We start from the raw sequence: 19,197 nt of genomic DNA, 5'->3' as shown, positions 1-19,197 counted from the left end.
TTTTTTTTTTTTTTTTTTTTTTTTTTAATTAAAATTTTTTTTTTTTTTTTTTTTTTTTTTTTTTTTCCATAATAGGAAGAGCACACACTCTATAGGTATTTCTGTATGGATCAAAGTTCTCTCTCATTTTTCAAAAGAAGCAGTACTAGGACAGATGGGAAATATTTTATTTTGTTATAGTGTTCTATTTGTTGAAGCTGCCCTTTATTCAAGGTCTATGTTTCTTCCACTGGTATATCACATCAACAAGTGTTTTTTTATTTTATTTGCAGCCTCTTTTGAAAGCCTTGGATAATCATAGTCTGACATCTCTTCTTTGCATTTTCAAATATCTGTTGTCAGGAGTAGTGTATTTGGACTTACAGCTTGTCACCAATTTGACATAAATTTGCAATGTTCTTTTCAAAATTTGGTTTTCCTTTAAAGCAGTGTTATTCAAATCTTCCTTGATGTGTAAAATAGAATTGAAGAGACAACAATATTGTTATATATTTAGCCTTCCAATTATTACCCTTCTGTGCAGTCAAGACAGATGGTGAGACATGCCCAGTCTTTTCAGAGATTTTTTTAGTTCTTGCCATGCATTTTGAGATATGGAAGTCCTGCCCTGTGTCCTTGTGCTTCTGATAATATATGTTAGAGTTACCCAGACTTGTCCCCTAGATATGTACTGAATAGCTACTTTGTGTCAAATGTTTTCAGAATTTTCCTTAAACCTTCATCACCATCACTGTCATGGCTGACGGAGGAGTCCTCTTTGCCCATTTGGTCTCTCTCCTTCAAAGATATCTCAACAATTTGATTTAATGTTATTATCAGTCCCAATACAAATATGCCACCTTTTCACTTCTAGGAGAGAGCACTTGCTAAACTCAGTTCCAAGCAGCTGTAACCATTCACAGAAGTCAGTTATTTCCCCATATGACCCTCCATGTATCTCAAAACCAAGACTCAGAAGACTTCTCTAGGGGCTTATGCAACAAAAGCTGCTACCATCAACCAGACCAAAGAGCCAAGGACATGCAAATCCTTATAAGACTTATGTCTAGCACTGGATTGAAGTCCCATATCACTTTTCCAGATCATTCCAGATCATTGCTTTGTTAATTTTAAGCAGGAAACTGGAGGCACTCAAACTCTCTGTGTTAGCTTTGGTATAAGAACTTTCCAGCTCTCAGAGCTTTAAGGGAGGCAGGGTGTCACTCTGTACATATTTTGCAGGAAATCAATCTTGTTTCACAGTTCCTGGACTGACCCCAAAGTAGACCCATTGCAATTGAAATGTATACCTTCCACTCCATTGTTTCATGTCAAGGAGTCACCCAAGTGTGTGCCTGGCTTTGCTGATACTTCACAACAGCCTGGCACTGCCTATGAATGAAGGAATTCTGCCTACCTATCTGACAGGCAGCAACTTCATTTGCAGCCACACCCCCTATGTTGCAGGAAAAAAGTCCCATGAAAATGTTAAATTTTAAAAACTCATTTATATATTCCTACCATTTCCCTTTGGTGGCTCCTGAAGCCTCAAAAGGAAGTAGGTGGTCGTGAGGGACGACCATATTTCTATACAAGCTCATGACCTTTAAAAGTCTGTAGATTATGTAGAACAGATCACACACCTAGGTTGTTCAGACAACTGTCATCCTAAGAGTGACCATTTCTATTGCCTACAAAGGAGTTCAAGGGAGACAAAATTGGATGCAGACATTTTTACACTATAAACATCAATGAAATTACACATTCATCTCACATATTTGAGCCCATCACAAATCTTGCAAAACGATGGCCAGACGCTGCTTTCATTTTGCATGCAGGCAAATACTTCTTCTGCTCCCAGTTACAGGTGGGTATCCTTCCACAAATTTTTCAGTGTTGACACCCCCTGAATGATCTTTGGAAGAAAAAATATTAAAAGATTTCAATTCATATTTTACAGAAAATTCCAGTCCTCAAGTTTTAAAGCAGAAAGGTCAGAAGTCTTAAACATTGTTTTGTTTGAAAGTCATTATGTCACCATTTGTTCTACAAATAGCCAGGAAATGAAGACCAATTGGTTTCCATTTGCAATCTGAAGCTGGATGAAAGCTTGCTTTAAAAAAGCATGCTTTACAGGAAAATATGAACTTGCTGTATCTTCAGAACCTTTTTTCCTCCTGTTTCTGAATAAACATTAACTTTTTGAGTTGTCTCATGCTTTATAGAAAGTAGGATAGGTTGTGTTTCTTTTAATTATTATTATTATTTTTTTTCAGGTGCATTACATCTTCAGTCTTATTGTTGCACCAAAATATTGTTGATGTTTGGCAATTTTGGGAATTAAATCAATTAAATTTCCTTTGTATTCTTCCTTTCCTGTGACATAGCTTATTACTACAACAGAGCTTATCTCATTTTTCTCTGGAAGATTTTTTTTTTCATTACATAGATATGAGGAACTCTGATGTTACTCTTCTTTATGTACCAGAGCCTGTCCTCAATTAATCTTTACAGAAAAGACCAGTTTCTTTTGTTACACTACAAATAGATCTTCTACATTGCTTTTGGTAAGGTATTAAATTAACAGAAAATTCTTTCTTATCTCTTTTGCTCTTTTGAAAAACCTGGGTAGTAACAGATTTATATGGTCTTCCTTCCCCATGAACCACACTTATCTGCTACAATTGGATGCATGCATGTGGACTTACTTTTTTTTTTTTTTTTTTTTTTTTTCCCAATTCTTAAAGACTTGCTCTTTCTGAAAACAGAAAGAGAATAGGAGAATAGGATTATCAAAAACATTAATAATGTCTATACCTTTCAGCACTTTTTCAGCACTGTTGCAGGTTCTCCTTCTCTATTGGTAATATTAAGAGTCTATATTCTACATCTTTTATGAACTATAATCTTCTGAGGCAGAAATGACCTCAAAACACTTACCCAAGCCATATGCCACATTCTGGTAAATCTTTTATGATTATCGTCAGTATAATGTTGTCCAGCTCACAATCAGTAGCCTTTTCTTAAAATCTTGCTCTTCTGAAACTACTACTGTCCTTAAAAAATCTTTCTTGCCACAAGCACTGCTGGGTGGGAGTCTGAAAGAATATGTTTTTGAAAGACACAGTTCCATCCACCAGTACTCTGATGGTACTTCCAATCAATGTTTGTGATAATATAACAGTAAATTAGTGCCTCCACAATAAAGCTGCTAGCATAACAGAATAAAAACATCTATGGAAACACCATGGGTCTCCAAAGGTCTTTGTTATGCATGAGGAGATGAAGAAAACTGATTGCCATTTTTCTTCTTCCAGAATTTTGTTCAGGCAATTCCTGTAGAGCATATTCTACTTCTTTATAGAAAAATAATCTGTGGTTTGTCTTACTGTTTGGTATAATTAAAGAGACTCAGCATGGACGGAAAGATCTTTTCCATTGTTATTCTGAACAAGGTTCTCTAGTTCTGGTATAAAACTTGTGGCCTCTTTATTCTACTAGATCATGCTCCAGTATTGTTGAACTTATGCATTTGTCCTGGATGTCAGATTTCTCTCTGCTAAAATCATTTTCTTATTGTTTTCATGCCCTGCTTGGTAGAAAATTATATATGGAAGTGTATCCCTTATTTTCAACAGGGATTTACCAAGAAAGTCTGTGATGTTGTTTAATGGTTATGAAGAAACCATATGTCATCTTCTGCATTGTTTGAAGAAACATGAAGTGAATAAATCAACATTTCTGGTGCAAGTCTCCAGCACTTCTTGAATGATCTGCAGGGTCACAGACTGACAGTGTCTGTGCTTGTAATAATTAACAGATATGACCGAATGTGGATTTGAAGATATTCTGTCATAGATTCAACATCAGTTGGACTTGTTTCTCAAAGTCCTATTCCTCTTCAGAAAGGAAAATTACTGTTGTCAGAAGCTCTCTTGCAATTTAAACTATCATTATAAGTGAAATGCAGGTGTCAAAGACAATTTATTTCTTTCAGACAGCAAGTTCAGCCAAGGATTCCTATGAAAAAATGAAGCAATCAATCAGTATTGCTGAAATTCCTTGACATGTTGGGTACTTTCAGTAAACTGTTTTCTTCCTTAACCCGCATGTTCACATTTCTACCTTCTCCTGGAAGCTATGCTGACTGGATTCTCATTTTTTGCTTTGAAGCTACTTCAGAAAAACCTCCAGGCTTTAAGATGAATCATCCATCTTTACTTTCAGCATTATATCGGTCTTCTGTAAGGAGCAGGCAGCACCATTACCTCTTTCACACTGTTTTCGTAAGATTGCCTATTTCTTCACCATCAGAGCAACCTCAGCCCCTGCAATCTTCATGTTATTCCTAAAATATCTATAATGCATATGAAAATTGTAATACACTTTGTTTTGGGAAAATGTTCAGTCCTTATTAATTCTGTTTCTCACCCCACAATTAGAAGAATCTGTGCACCAAGAAATTGCAAATCACATTTCTGGGTTACCTTAACTAAGAAAAGTAGTGGGATTCTCATTTATGTCATCAAATCAGATATAGTATAAAAAAACTCTCGCCCTGCAATTTAGACTTTGTAGACTATTAGAAGGCTATGTTCTGCTTAAGGCAAAAGCATATATTATGTTGTTTTTCTTAATATAGTTGCTTTTCATTTGGGGCATTTATGCTATCTATTATGATTTCCAATAAGAGTAGTTCTGAGCAACCTGCTCTACATAGCCCTGCCTGAGCAGGGAGATTGGACTAGATGACCCCGGAGGTCTGTTCCAATCTCAGCCATTCTGTGAGTCTATGAAATACATAATATTTCAGGTCTTTCACGGATTTGACATGTATTTACACTTATTACATGTACATTTACATGTACATATGTTTACATGTACATTTACATGTACATATGTTTACATGTACATGTACATTAATACATTTACATGTATTTACACTTACTCTCTACAGATACCTTAAAGGAGGCTGTAGAGAGGTGGGGGTTGGCCTGTTCTCCCACGTGCCTGGTGACAGGACGAGGGGGAATGGGCTAAAGTTGCGCCAGGGGAGTTTTAGGTTAGATGTTAGGAAGAGCTTCTTTACTGAAAGGGTTGTGAGGCATTGGAACAGGCTGCCCAGGGAGGTGGTGGAGTCACCATCCCTGGAAGTCTTCAAAAGACGTTTAGATGTAGAGCTTAGGGATATGGTTTAGTGGGGACTGTTAGTGTTAGGTTAGAGGTTGGACTCGATGATCTTGAGGTCTCTTCCAACCTAGAAATTCTGTGATTCTGTGATTTCTTCAAATCCGTTTTCCTGTAGAATGCTTACTGTAATCAGAAAATCTGTTGAAAAAGTTCTCTGTTTCAGGTAACACACAAGGTTATAAGATACAACTATTGTTCACATAATCTCATCTGCGAATTTTGACAACATAAGACCCTATTGAATTTATTGTTTGTTTTTTGCCATGAACTGCTGTACTGGGTCTGGCTGGGATGTTAACTTTCCCTGCAGCAGCCCATACAGTGCTGCGCTCTGCACTTGGAGCTAGAACAGCAGTGGGATCACACCAGTGTTGTGTCTGCTGCTGAGAAGTGCTGGCACAGCATCAGGACTTTCTCTGACCCTCCTAGGGGGTGGGCAAAAAGTGAGAAAGAAACATCACCAGGGCAGCTGACCTAAACCAACCAGAGGGATATTCCATACCATATGATGTCACACTCAGCAATGAAAGGTGGAAAAAGGAAGAAGAGGGGAGGGGTGGGCTCTCGTTGTGAAGACATCTGTCCTCCTCCCGAACACCGGCTACGTGAGTTGAGGCCCTGCTTCAAGGACGTGGTCAAGCATCGCTCATTTGTGGAAAGTAGAGAGTAATTTCTTTCCTCTGCACTTCCACATAGCCTTTACTTGTTTTGTTTAGTTATTCCCTTTCCCCCCTCCCTCTTCCCCTTTCCCTTTTTTCCCTTTAGTTGAATTGTTTAATTAATAATAATATTTCCTTAATAATAATTTTTTTTTCTCTTTAATTAAATTATCCTTATCTCAACCCGTGAGTTGTTCTTTCCTTTACTTCTTTCCCTCCTCTTCTGAGGAGGGGGTGTGAGAGAGCAGTTGTGGTGTTCAGCTGCCTAGCACGGTAAAACCACCACAACTGCATATACTTGCTAAACACTTAATAATGTAGTATTGTGACACCTATTTTTCCAAAATGCTCATATCTCAAAAAATTCCTCTTTTGAACAATAATAATGTACCCTCCTCTTCAAATCTGTAAGAAAGTGTTGCAGGGCAACGGACAGTATTGACTGTACCAGAGAATCATTCCTGGGAGTTAATCTTCAAATTTCAGTAGGAACTCTGTGAATGTTCTCTGTTCTCCATGTGAATGAACTCTTTTCTCCAAGACCTTCCATCTTTATCTGAGGTACATTATTTGAAGAAACATAAAGTAAATAAATCAACATTTCTGGTGCTAGTCTACAGTATTTCTTGAATGGTTGTAGGGTCACAGATTGACAATATCTGTATTTGTAATTTCCCCTTTTGCTTTTGGAAATTTAGGACCATTGCTTGCTGAAACAGCCCAGTTCTGGAACTGTCATATTATGCTACTGGTGGAAGATTTAGAACAAATATTTTTCACAAAACTCAACATTCTCCTTGATCTTTATTTATTGATTTTTTTATACCAGGTCTTCTAGTCAATAAATTTCTTAATTTTCAATGGTAACTTTGAAAAAACAACAACAACAACAAGAACAACAACAACAAAATGCTGATCTAGGTTAAAAAAGAAACAGACCTGTTGATCTCTTAGGAACTGCTGCAGGGCCACAACAATCTGCTCATGGATCTTCTGGCTTCTTTTCTGTCTCATACAGACCAGGTAGTGACATTCCACACACCCTGTGTGGTGACTTTACCTAGTTGGGCAGCTGAGCTTCACCACAACCCCCTCATTCCCCCTCCTCAAAGGGAAAGGGGGAGAAAATATGACGTAGAGGGCTCAAGGGCTGAAATAAGGACAAGGAAATCAGTCAACAAGTATCATCACAGGCAAAACAGAATCAGTGTAGGGAGATTAGAGAAACTTATTACCTACTACTAACAACCTAGTAAAGTGAGAAACAAACAAAACAAACTAAAAACACCTTCCACTCCCCATCCACCCTCTTCCACCTCCTCCCCATGAGTGGTGCAGGGGAACAGGGAAGGGGGGCTGTGGTCAGTCCCTGATGCTACGTCTCCAGCACTCTACCGCCCTCCCCCAGGATGCCGTCCTTCCCAAACTGAGACTGAGGGGGCTGCCCGCAGGCTGCAGCTCTTCAAGAACTGCTCCCACATGGCTCCATCCCACGGGGTCCATCCCACAGGAGCAAACTGCTCCAGTATTGGTTCCCCATGGGCAGCAGCTCCCCCCAGACCTCCTGCTCCTGCGTGGGTTCCTCTCCACGGACTGCAGCTCCGGCCCGGGGCCTGCTCCTGCGGGGGCTCTCCATGGGCCACAGCCTCCTCCAGGCCACATCCACCTGCTCCACCGGGGGCTCCTCCACGGGCTGCAGGGTGGAGATCTGCTCCATGTGGGACCCATGGGCTGCAGGGGGACAGCCTGCTCCACCAGGGGCCTCTCCATGGGCCACAGGGGAACTTGTGCTGTGTGCCTGGAGCACTTTCTGTCCTCCTGCTGCACTGACCTTGGGGGCTGCAGGGTTGCTTCTCACTCCTCATTCTCTCAGCTGCTGAAGTGCAGCAGCAGCAGTTTTTTTTGTTTGTTTGTTTGTTTGTTCGTTTGTTTTTTCCCCTTTCTTAAATCTGCTTTCACGGAGTGCAAACATCACATTGCTTATTGGCTCAGCTCTAGGCAGGGGTAGGTCCTTTTGGAGACAGCTGAAACTTGCCCTTGTCTGACATGGGCCAGCTTCTGGATTCTTCTCATAGAAGCCACCTACACAACCCCCTGCTACCAAAACCTTGACACATAAACACACTACATCCCCATGAACCTCTTAGTTATTTTCTTGCTTCCTTTCTGCTTTACAGTGGTTTTTGTTCCCACATTTTCTTTGTTTCACTCAAATATGATAGAACAAATTTCCACTTAATTTCCAGTTTCTTTATAATGGCAGCAGACACAAAATTTTCCTGTGCTCTTCCACTATGACCACCTGCCCTTCCCTTCAGCACTCTTTCTTCCTTCCATATTTTCTTTTCCAAATTCTTCCCATGTTTGAATCACACTGACCAAATCTCATTCAGGAGTGAAGCCAGAAGCTGAGCCCTCTTAGGCCCTTCAGGCGTGGATAGAAGTCTTTTCCAATGTTAATTCTCTACAAACACAAAGAAGAGGACAGACAATCATGAGGAAGATGAATTCGGTTCTACATGTCATGTGAGGATGATTTCTCGCTCCTGAACCAACTCCTTTTGCTGATCAAAACAACTCTCTAGCACAAAACCTTTTCACATCTGTGTCCTAAGACCTTTGTATTTAAGGCCATGGAATGGGAAAGTCACTCACTGCAAAATATTCCATTCCTATGTATTCCAAGAATCCCAAAGTCCCATTTGGGGTCTCTCAACAGGTGTTTTGTTATACATATGTATATATTTACACATGTATGCACACACGAGGAGCTTTTTGATGATGATGATGATGATTATTATTATTTTTTCAATCAGTGAACTCCAGGACATGTCCATCCTATCTCCTTCCTAACTTCAGTTTAATGGTAGATTTGGATTCCTTTTCAGGACTATTTTCCAGTATAGCAGGAATTACACCTTATACAGTCACTGAACAATTAATAAAATATTTCCACTGCCTGGTAAATTATATTTGAAAAACTCTTTACATGGTTTCCTTTTTTAGATAATTAAAAAATTCCCTGCATTTTGTTATTGTTATTATTTTCTGTCATGCATCTATTACATACTTTTAAAATGATCTACTTATATTTTAAATATGCACTCATAAAGTGGCAATCTGGGGTCTTCATCACTTCACTCTGTTTCTTCAACTAGATATACTGGATTGAAGATCTTTCTCTCTGTAAACCATACTGTAACCAGGTAGCCCTATAATACACTATGGCCATAAGTTGTGTACTATGTCTGTAGGGTCTCAGGCCTGAGGCTTTCCAGGCTCCCTCTGTCTGGATGTTTCCTGACCTGTCCACAGTTTTGACTTCATGTAGCTGTGACAGCAATGTCTCTACTCTTTCAGGTGTTTGTTGCTAGTTTGTTTTACCTTTATCTTTGTGTGGTACCACTATAGTTTTATATAGATAGCAGTTCTAGGTAGAATTACATATTTATGACCTACACATTGATGGAGTGTACAGAAATACAGGTAAGTGAGCAGAGGCCTTGAGAATTGTAGGCACAGAGTGTGGTGCAGGGGAGTACAGGCATGAGATAGTAGATGGGGCACAGGCTGACACTTGAGACCCCATGCTACAACAACTCATTTGTATTTAATTAAAAATATCTTCAGATCTAGAGATGGACAAAATTGGTTTTAGGGGTAACAGAATTAAAAAAAAAAAAAAAAAAGTGTAAAGGTGTGTGATAGGTATTGTACATAGATGTGGCCTGGTGCTGCAAGCAAAGGCAGAGAAATGTGTAAATACATGTATAAAAGAGGACTACTTCCTCTTTGCCCATAAACAGTATCTTGAACATAACCCTACAAATATGACATGATGATGTGTTAGGACAAGAATTGGGACTCTGATCCACAATGTGATTGATCATCTGAGGACATGACAGCAAGCTTATAATGGAAAAGTGTGCTATTTCAACAGGAATGGGATAACAGCCCATTCTAAAGCCTAGACTTTATCTGTTGTCCACTTCTTAGATTTATTTCATGTAGATTGTTGTGTTTGTTTGTTTGTTTGTTGTTTTATTTTTCTTCAGACCTTGCTATAAAATACCTCCTAGTTAGTATAAGTTCCTATGAGCCTTTTATCCTGCTATGCTGTTGTAATTCTGTGCAACTGAATTGTTAATTTTCTTGTGTTAGGGCAGCAAAGATGCATCTATTATCCTGAAATAATTTGAAAATAGGATATTTATTGCTTGCATTTATTTTGGAACATCAAGACAGAAACAGTTCAGATCGATTCTCTCAATTTTCTACTCATCTAATGCTGGGTTGCTTTTTGCAGTAATTTCTCCCCATTATTTGTAGATATGAAATGCTGTAGCCTATTTTGCTGCCAAGATTCAAAGGAGTTTCCTATCATCTTTTCTTCCCAAGGGAACTGCAATCTATAGCTATTTTCTGCTGCTGAATTTTCATAAAAGCACTTGTCTTGAAAGTTTGTATATAATAGTCTATTATAGTAGATAGTTTTATTGCCAATGAAAGAGAAGCAGTAAAGTTATTCAAAGCTCACAACTTCATACTTGCTCTTTCCTCCTTCAAAACAGTAGAGTAGGAAGTATTATTTATTCTCCTTTATAACAATCAAAGAATCACTCAACACTCAAATAATGGAACAATTTTTTTTAACAGATATATACTTATATAATTCAGAAATAGATGGTATTAATCAATAGCAGGGATATCTGTCCTTGTAATTATTATTTTTTTCCTAAGATATATTGTGCTCCGAGAGTGTTTCATTAAAATTTCTGTGATGGGATGTTTTTACTGCTGTACAATATGCAAATAACCTGAGCCAGAAAACAAAACAAAACAAAATATATCTTCAGGTCAATGTTACAAGTAGATGCGTGTATGTGTTTGAGTGTGGAAATCATATATATATATATATATATATATATATGCATTCAATAAAAAATTCAATTCTGAGGGATTTCAATTCCAGATGGAAATCTTTCCAGAAAGCCTTTCCTCATAAAATATTCTTCCTATTCATTTTGAAGATGTAAGTTCAGATATTCTTTATGAATGAGACAGCTAGGATCAGCCTTTGAATCTCCCAGTTTTTGCTCATCCCTTGACTGGGACAGACAGATAAGAAATAATTTAATTTAGAAACAGGGTGAGAATTTCAGTTTTACCCACATTTATAGGAGAAAGTACCACAGCCAGCATTTCTATCTGTGCTTTCTCCTTAAGTGCTTTTGTGAGATTTAGGTAGAAAAGGCTTCCATTTCTTATGGATGGTGAGCGCTATAGACACAACTATAATGTTCTTGATGCTTTTGGCAAAAGTAAAATACATGGAAAACATTTATTTTGCAATTGTCCTTCTCATCAGAGTAGAAACTAGACTAAGAAATTAATTGTCATTTGGGCCTTTATCATCTAGCATTTTGAAGAAAGAATATTGAAGTCATCCAGGAAAGACAGATTTCTTTTATTTATTCATTTTTGTTTATTTATTTATTTGACAGTTAAGAGTTCCCTTGCAATGTAAATTTGCATATTAGCTAGGCTTTGGTATAAGTTTTGCTTAAAAGAGACAGAGTTCCATGGTAAGGGTAAATATGAGATTAATACATCTACCTTTAAGCTACATTTATATTAGCAAGCAATTTGTCATAACAGGAATAGCTCAGAAGATTGAGACATTTTGTTCTTGGCATACCTGTATCTGTAGTATTTGTGACTTGGGTTTATTTTGACCAAGACTTTGACTGGAGATGTGGATTGAAGGTGCCTGTAGCGCATATGGACTGATGTTCTGTGAATGCCCATCCTTTGGCTTGGTTCCTCATGTACATATTCAAGGTGGGACTGTTTTATGAATTGAATCAATGCACTGAAAATGAGAGTAGCTTGAAGATTAAAGCCAAACTACTGCCCCAATGTTGCTAGAGTTGATAGATACAATATTAGGTGTCAATGTGTGAGCTCAGTGCCTTCCCTTCTGTCACAGTCAGCTGAGATATATAGAGTAGATTCAGCTGCCTAGGTTTAGATGCCTAGCACCATTTCATGCACTAATGTATCCTGCCTGGCTTTGAGGTGCTGTTCCAGAATATTAGGGGTTTTCTATAGGTCTTCCACGAGATTTTTCAAATACAGAACTTTTGGAGCCTTGGCTATTATAGGTCATGCCTTTAGGCATCTACTTTGAGTGAGATGAGTTACTCCATGAGCAATACTGAGTAACTACATTGGTTAAAGCATTCGTTCAAACACCCAGTTGATGTGCAAGCACTTAGATATCTTGTTTAGAAGCTGAATCCCACTCTCAAGGGTTAGTTCAGTTACCTAATTGGAGGTATTTATTTATTTGAAATCCCATAGGCTATGTGAAGTATTTTCACAGTGACAGAATAGACTCAGAGGAGCCCATGCTCATCTGCAGCAACTGCTGGAGGACACAGAGATTGCCCTGGATCAGAGTAGCATATATTTAGACAACAGAATTGAATTGCTGGTGTAAAACCTTTAGTTTATTATTTCCTTGATTGCATGCCATAATATATATTAAAAAATCAGCATTATTTACTCTGTTCATGGTAAACACTTGCAAATTTTTGGATCTTGTTGGCCATGACATAAATATCAGGCCATTCTATAAATCAACACTATATTGTTTACATCTATAAAAAGTTGTTCTGTCAATGTTGTTACGGTCAACTGATAACTGTTGTTATGGTCAACTGATAACTGTTCTGCTTATATAAAGCAGAACAGTTCATATCTTAAACCTGTTGGAACATCTGTGGAGAGATTTTGAGGATAAACTTCCAATCACTGTTATTTGACATAATTCTCTTACATGGTCTTGTGTACATACATTGAAGAGTGGTAACTTCAGTAAATGAATTCAAGTATACTGTTTTTGAAAATGATGAGACCAGCTGTGAAGACATAAAAATCATTGTTGATTGTGGAAAATTTCTTGACGTCTCTCACAACAAAGGCGTCACAGTTATTTTGGCATGGTACAAAATGATATTTTTAAGCTGTCAATGATGTTTCAATAGAGAAGAAAAAGCTGAGACAATCATTATCATTGAATCACTGGAGTTTTACAACTCCAGCAACAATAGTTTGGTTCATAATGTCTTTCACTAAAAATGAGACTTTTGTTAAAGAATGTTTTCTTAGCTGTTTTCCTGGCTCTGCCTTTTTCTTTTAGAAAATGAAATGGAGGAATATTCTGGAAAAAAAAAAATGTTTATAGGAGCAAAAAATTGAAAAGCATTACACGTCCACATCTTGTAACTTTTCCCTGAAGACCTTTATATTACCTCTACCGTAACTTCTTGATCAACAACAAACATTACTTTGCAAATTTGCATCATCATTAGACCTTTTGCCATACGGAGGTGTGTTGGGTCTGTCTGGGATGGAGTCACCTTTCCCTGCAGCAGCCCACACAGTGCTGTGCTCTGCACTCATAGCTGGAACAGCACTGGTATCACTCCAGTGTTGTGTCTATTGCTGCATAGTGCTGGCACAACATCAGAACTCCTTCCAGGCCCCCAAGAGCCAGCAGGCTGGGGGTGGGCAATTGATGGGGAGGGGACATCACCAGGGCAGCTGACCTAAACCAACCAAAGGGATATTCCATAACACCTGATGTCACACTGAGCAATAAAAGGGGGGCTCTCATGGGGGAGGGTCTCTTCTGAACAACCGGTACGCGTTTTGAGGCCCTGCTTCCCGGGACGTGGCCGAACATCGCTCGTTGATGGGAAGTAGAGAATAACTTTTTTTTCTTTCTCTCTGTGCTTCCGCGCGGCCTTGTTGTTTCTTTTGTTTCTCTTTCTCCCCATTCCCCTTTCCTTAATTAAATCATTCTCATCTCAAACCTCAAGCTCTTTGTGTTGTCTTTTCTCCCCCTTCCTCTTTGAGGAGGGGAGGAGTGAGAGAGCGGTTGTGGTGGAGCTCGGCTGCCCACTCGAGTAAAACCATCACAGGAGGTGACTCCATTCTCACCTATGAGGAACCAAATCTGTTGCAAGCTCTATCTCAAATTCTCATAATCTTTTGCAAAGTCTGATGAGTCATACACAGATGTCCTCTGTCTTTTGAACTGCCATCTGTTGTAACTGGATGGAAGATGTTTAGAGATTTCTGTCAAAGTGTATAAACTTTTTTTTTACTGAAAAGCCTATTCCTCAGACAGTATGTGTTAAAGAGTAGCCCTGGAAAGACAGCAGCTGTTTTTTGAGCATAGCAAGGCTCTGCTTCTGTTAATTTACTTATAGTCCTTTCAGAATGAAAATTGGATGCTGTTCTCATTCATCCTGAAAGTTTTAAGAACTTTCCAAGCTGTAAAATTAGGATTTTTTCACAGACATCTTCTGCTTCGTTCACTCCTGTTGAAACAGATGGAGTCATAACAGTTCTCTGAGTCATTCTTTAGCTGGTACAATATGAGTGATGAATGTTTGTATATGTTTGATGTGTTTTTTCATCCAGAGGTCATACCTTTTGAGTCCAAGGATATTTTATGCTAGCCTGTAGTTTCATAAGCATTATGGTAGGTAGGCACTTTATGTGGATAATATTTGTGAAAAATGTGCCTGTTATGTACATCTATTCATATTATTTTAACCTTTAAGGTAGAAGCTTATGAAATTTGCTACCTTTTTAACTTCCAGAGACAGCAATATAATTGTAATAGGCATCTGAGATATTTTATGAGTCTTTGAGCTTTGTGCATCTTGTATTGTATTGTATGAAGCTCCTTACCTACTCTATCCAGACTGGAACCTATCATGATTAAGTCAGACCCATGTGACTTTTTTTTTGTTGTTGTTGTTCTACATTAGGAATATGATTTCTGTATTCTCCTTTCTTATTTATTTTTCTGTTTCAACACCATAAATGACATGCCAGGGAGAGACAAATTACAGTGGTACTTTAATTGTGAGTAAGATGACTTGTCATAATTTCCAGTCCATTCAGAAAATTAGTTAGTGGTGAAAGAAATCACATCTTAAATGCTGCTTAGAACCTTATTCTAAAAAATAGTAGATACTCTGAATGCCATAGATCCTCTGTTGTTTTAATCTTTCACAGAATTATTGCTCAGTGGTCCAGTGACTTTGCAGATTTGGCTGTTTCATTTGGTGACCTGAAGAGTTTTACATGTTTTCACCCCCAAAGAGCAATAGCTTCATATCATTCCCCTACGTCAAAAGCTAACATCATTGTTCAACCAAATATTGATTCTCTACATCAGGAGAATATTTCAGGGAATTTGAAATTCACTTTCTTCTTAATTTTGAGCCTAGTGCATAGCTCTTCATCACTGTATCTACTTTTGTCCATTCTGGTTTTTAATCAAGATCATCTGTGTATAACAGAATATTTCTGTGACACACATTGATAACCTAAAATAAAAGATGATAACAAGATAATGTGATGTCTTAATGTGTATTCTGCAGTCTTCTACATGTACCTGTGTATATGTCAGTTCATCCGACCATCCACCTACCCATCCATCTATCCATCCATCCATCTGTGATGGATGTACTTGGAAAAAGAACTGGGAAATAAAAAGCTGTTTTACATGTGTTTTTAGAACATTATTGCATTTGAATATGATTCTGTCAGATCAGAATCAGATGGCATTTTCCACCTAATATTCATAGCCATACTATCATAGAGTTTTTATGTAGGGAAGGCTTTCTATGTTTTAAATAATAAGAGTAAATGTAAAAGTGAAGATATGAGCACATGAAACAGAGATAAGACCTAAAAATGGAAAAGAAGATGGAAAAGAGAATGAAAGAGAAGATGGAAAAGAAAAAAAAAAAAAAAAAAAAAAAAGGAGTTGGGAAGGAATGTGTCACAAAGCATGTGAGGAACATCTGAAATTTTGTAACATTTCTTCCTCTTATTCATACTGTTGTTTTAACAAGGTGAATCACTTATTCCAGGACCAAAGTCAAGCTATTTTTCATTTAGAAAACATAGTTCTGGATTTTCAGTTAAAATAATTTTGGATATTTTAATATATAGGAAACAACAGCAAATATTAGGGTTAAACAGGACAATGAAGAGGATAAAAAGTATGAGGTACATATGGCATTGGTAGAACTATACATCCTTTGAAAATGAACCAAGATAGCACAGCCAGAAAGAAATGTTGCTGAAGAAGTGACTAAGCAAAGAAAAGTAGAAATACTATTTTGGATCCTTACGAACATAGCTAAACTATTGCTTTAGCTTTTTTTTAATTGTTACAGACCAGATGAGAGGTACTTCCAAAAGCCCAGATCCTCCCTCATGCCCAGAGACCTGAGAAAAGGAAAAACAATGTGTCAGACAGCTGTTATTGGGCACTTCTTTTGTGAGGAACTACATTTCTGCCAGATGCTCTTATTTACAAGGGATGTTGCAATAGCCTTCAGCCCTCTAAATCTAATATTACTGAAGTGCTGTATCAGTATTAACTAATTGTACTCTCACCATCAGCCTGTGGCATGCATAAGCAGATGAGAGTTTTGTTTTGTCAAAGGAAAAGCAGGCTGTAGGGGAATAACTAGCAGTCATACGATTAGCCTTTAGAACTCCACATTGAATATACCTGTGTTTCTGCTTGTTTACTGTTGATGCGAAAGAAAGAAAGAAAACAAATTTTCCACCTGCAGGTCAAGCAGCTCAAGGCTTTTCACATCTCTCCTGGCACTTTCATTCCAGTCTTGCATCATGGTGTGATGACAGAGTGTCTCTGAGGGACAAAATGTCAAGTTCAGTTGTAACTCTTCAGCCAGATGGGTTTCGAGTTTATTGGCAGTGGTGACTGTGATGGTTTTACTCGGGTGGGCAACCGAGATCCACCACAACCGCTCTCTCACTCCCCCTCCTCAAAGAGGAACAGGGAGAAAATACGATGAAAGGGACTCAAGGGTTGAGATAAGGTCGAGGAGATCGCTCAGTAATTATTGTGATAGGCGAAACAGACTCAGCATAGGAAGATAGTAAGATTTATTGCCTATTGCTAACAAGCTAGAGAAGTGAGAAACAAAGGAAAGAAACCAAAAGCACCTTCCCCCCCCCCATCCACCCTCTTCCACCTCCTCCCCCCGAGCGGCGCAGGGGAACGGGGGAATGGGGGTTATGGTCAGTCTATAGCAATTCTTCTCTGCCGCTCCTTCTCGATCACTCTCGTCCCCTGTGCTGTGGGGTTCCTCCCATGGGATGCAGTCCTTGCTGAACTGATCCTGTGTGGGCTTCCCACAGGCAGCAGCTCTTCAACAACTGCTCCAGATATGGGTCCGTACCACGGGGTCCATCCCTCGGGAGCACACTGCTCCAACCTGGGTCCCTCATGGGCAACAGCTCCTGCCAGGTCACCTGCTCCTGCGTGGTCTCCTCTCCACGGGCTGCAGGTCTGGCCCGGAATCTGCTCCAGCAGGGGTCTTCAACAGGCCGCAGTCTCTGTCGGTACAGGTCCACCTGCTCTACCATGGTCTCCTCCACGGGCTGCAGCGTGGAACCCTGCTCCACCGTGGTACTCCATGGGCTAAAGGGGGACATCCTGCTTCACCATGGTCCTCACCACAGGCCGCAGGGGACTTCTGCTCTGGCGCCTGGAGCACCTCTCCCCCTCCTTCTCCGCTGACCTTGGCGCCTGCAAGGCTGTTTCTCACTCCTCTCACTCTCCCAGCTGCTGTGTGGTGCAGTGTTTTTTTCCTGTCTTAAATCTGCTCTCACAGAGGCACAAACAACATCACTTATTGGCTCAGCTCTGGTCAGCAGTGGGGCCCTTACCAAACATGGGGCAGCTTCTAGATCCTTCTCACAGAAGCCACCCCTATGGCCCCCTGCTACCAAAACCTTGCCACATAAACCCAGTACAGTGACCAGCACACGTTAACAATGCAGAGAATTATTTAAAACAACTGGAGGAAATAACGGCTTTTTGATCTGTTTCATTGCTGTCGTAAGCAACCCAAGAGAAGTGAGAGGACAAGAGACAAAAAGTCCCTCTAACTTTCGTTATTCAGTATCTTCAATTGTGCCCAGGCAGTTTCTAAATCTTTGGGAAGATTAGTTTTTTTGTTTTGTTGTTGTTGTTTTTATTGTTGCTGTTTTGTTTTGTTTGTTTGTTTGTTTACAAAGAATTACCCCCCCCCTTTTTTTTTTCTCTCAAATGCTGTGTTTATAAGTTTTTTTTAGATTTGCAGATAATGTAAAGGACTTCAAAGGCTTATGTAGGCACTCCCAGTTGTCTTCCTGAATACAGCTGGGAGTCAAACTAAATGACAGTCTGCAGTGAGGCAATTAGCCACAGGATGAAGTAAAATGGAGACAAAGACCTAACATTATGTATGCATCATTACTTGGCTATATGCTTTGTTTTGTGTGAGTGAAACTGCTATCAGAGTATTAAGATATTTTAAGTGTTAAGATGCTTTAAAACACAAATGCACAATACAAAGATTCATCTGAAGAGGGGGAAAACACTGAACACTCCATTCTCATTCTGTAGACAAAGCTGGCAATCTAAGTAGGATAAAGACACTACATTTTAAAAAAGATGTCTTTGTACTACAAACTTTATACTTCATAAACTAGTACTAAAGCAGGAACTGAGGTAGTTCCTCATCTGTCTTGCACAGTAAAAAGCAAAATAACTCAATTGACTTAAATTATATTATTCTGTTTTAATTCTGAGGTAGGAATCTGACCCATCTCCATTGCATTTGCATCATAGTCATACAAGAGTGTTAAATAACTTTTACTTGGGTTTATGCTGGCAGTAAGGTAACAAGACTGCTTCTTTCCTCTTTTCTTCCTCCAAGATCACAGGGGCTGCAGCAAACATTCAAAGAGTAACTTTCATTTATAAATGTAAAAATGTAGTGTTGCCATTCAGTGTGACAGATTGAAGGATTTGAAAATGTCATAAGACTGAAAATATTTTCACTTTATCAGCAATGTTCACTCATAATTTTTCTCTGGTCTTTGGGGAATCGCACTACAGTCATTTGCAACATAGCCCTCACTGCTCAGAGACTGGGCAGAAGAGTGATTGGACTTGTTACCCTGAATCACGTAGAACATGAGAGACTGGCAGAAGAGTGATTGGACTTGTTACCCTGAATCATGTAGAACATCAGCAGAACAAATCTTCCAGAGGAAAATGGAACCTCAAATTGAGACCACTTCCAAAGGCTCAAAGGAAAATATTTTTTTGACCATAGAATTTTTTTTGTAGGAAGTAAGGAAATATCATTGCTATTCAGGCTTCAATTGCTTTGGCTTTTCAGGAATGATGTTACCATTTATTAGTAATTGTTTGTATTTACCATAGAAAAAGGTTTATATTTGACAGGTTCTT

At 38.8% G+C, this 19,197-nt stretch overlaps 1 long non-coding RNA gene across 1 annotated transcript; it reads right to left on the bottom strand.

Annotated features, from left to right (window-relative positions):
- Positions 1-14,106: 14,106 nt before the first annotated feature.
- Positions 14,107-16,557, bottom strand: LOC118168746. Its single transcript, XR_004751772.1, has 3 exons — positions 16,438-16,557; positions 16,099-16,148; positions 14,107-14,218 (listed from the first exon to the last, which is right to left on the bottom strand). It is a non-coding gene; the product is annotated as an uncharacterized LOC118168746 (long non-coding RNA).
- Positions 16,558-19,197: the final 2,640 nt, after the last annotated feature.

Source organism: Oxyura jamaicensis, chromosome 1 (assembly GCF_011077185.1).
Source record: "Oxyura jamaicensis isolate SHBP4307 breed ruddy duck chromosome 1, BPBGC_Ojam_1.0, whole genome shotgun sequence".
NCBI classification, from domain to species: domain Eukaryota; kingdom Metazoa; phylum Chordata; class Aves; order Anseriformes; family Anatidae; genus Oxyura; species Oxyura jamaicensis.
Note: the sequence above shows the minus strand (reverse complement) of the source record. Positions and strands in the feature narration are given on the sequence as shown.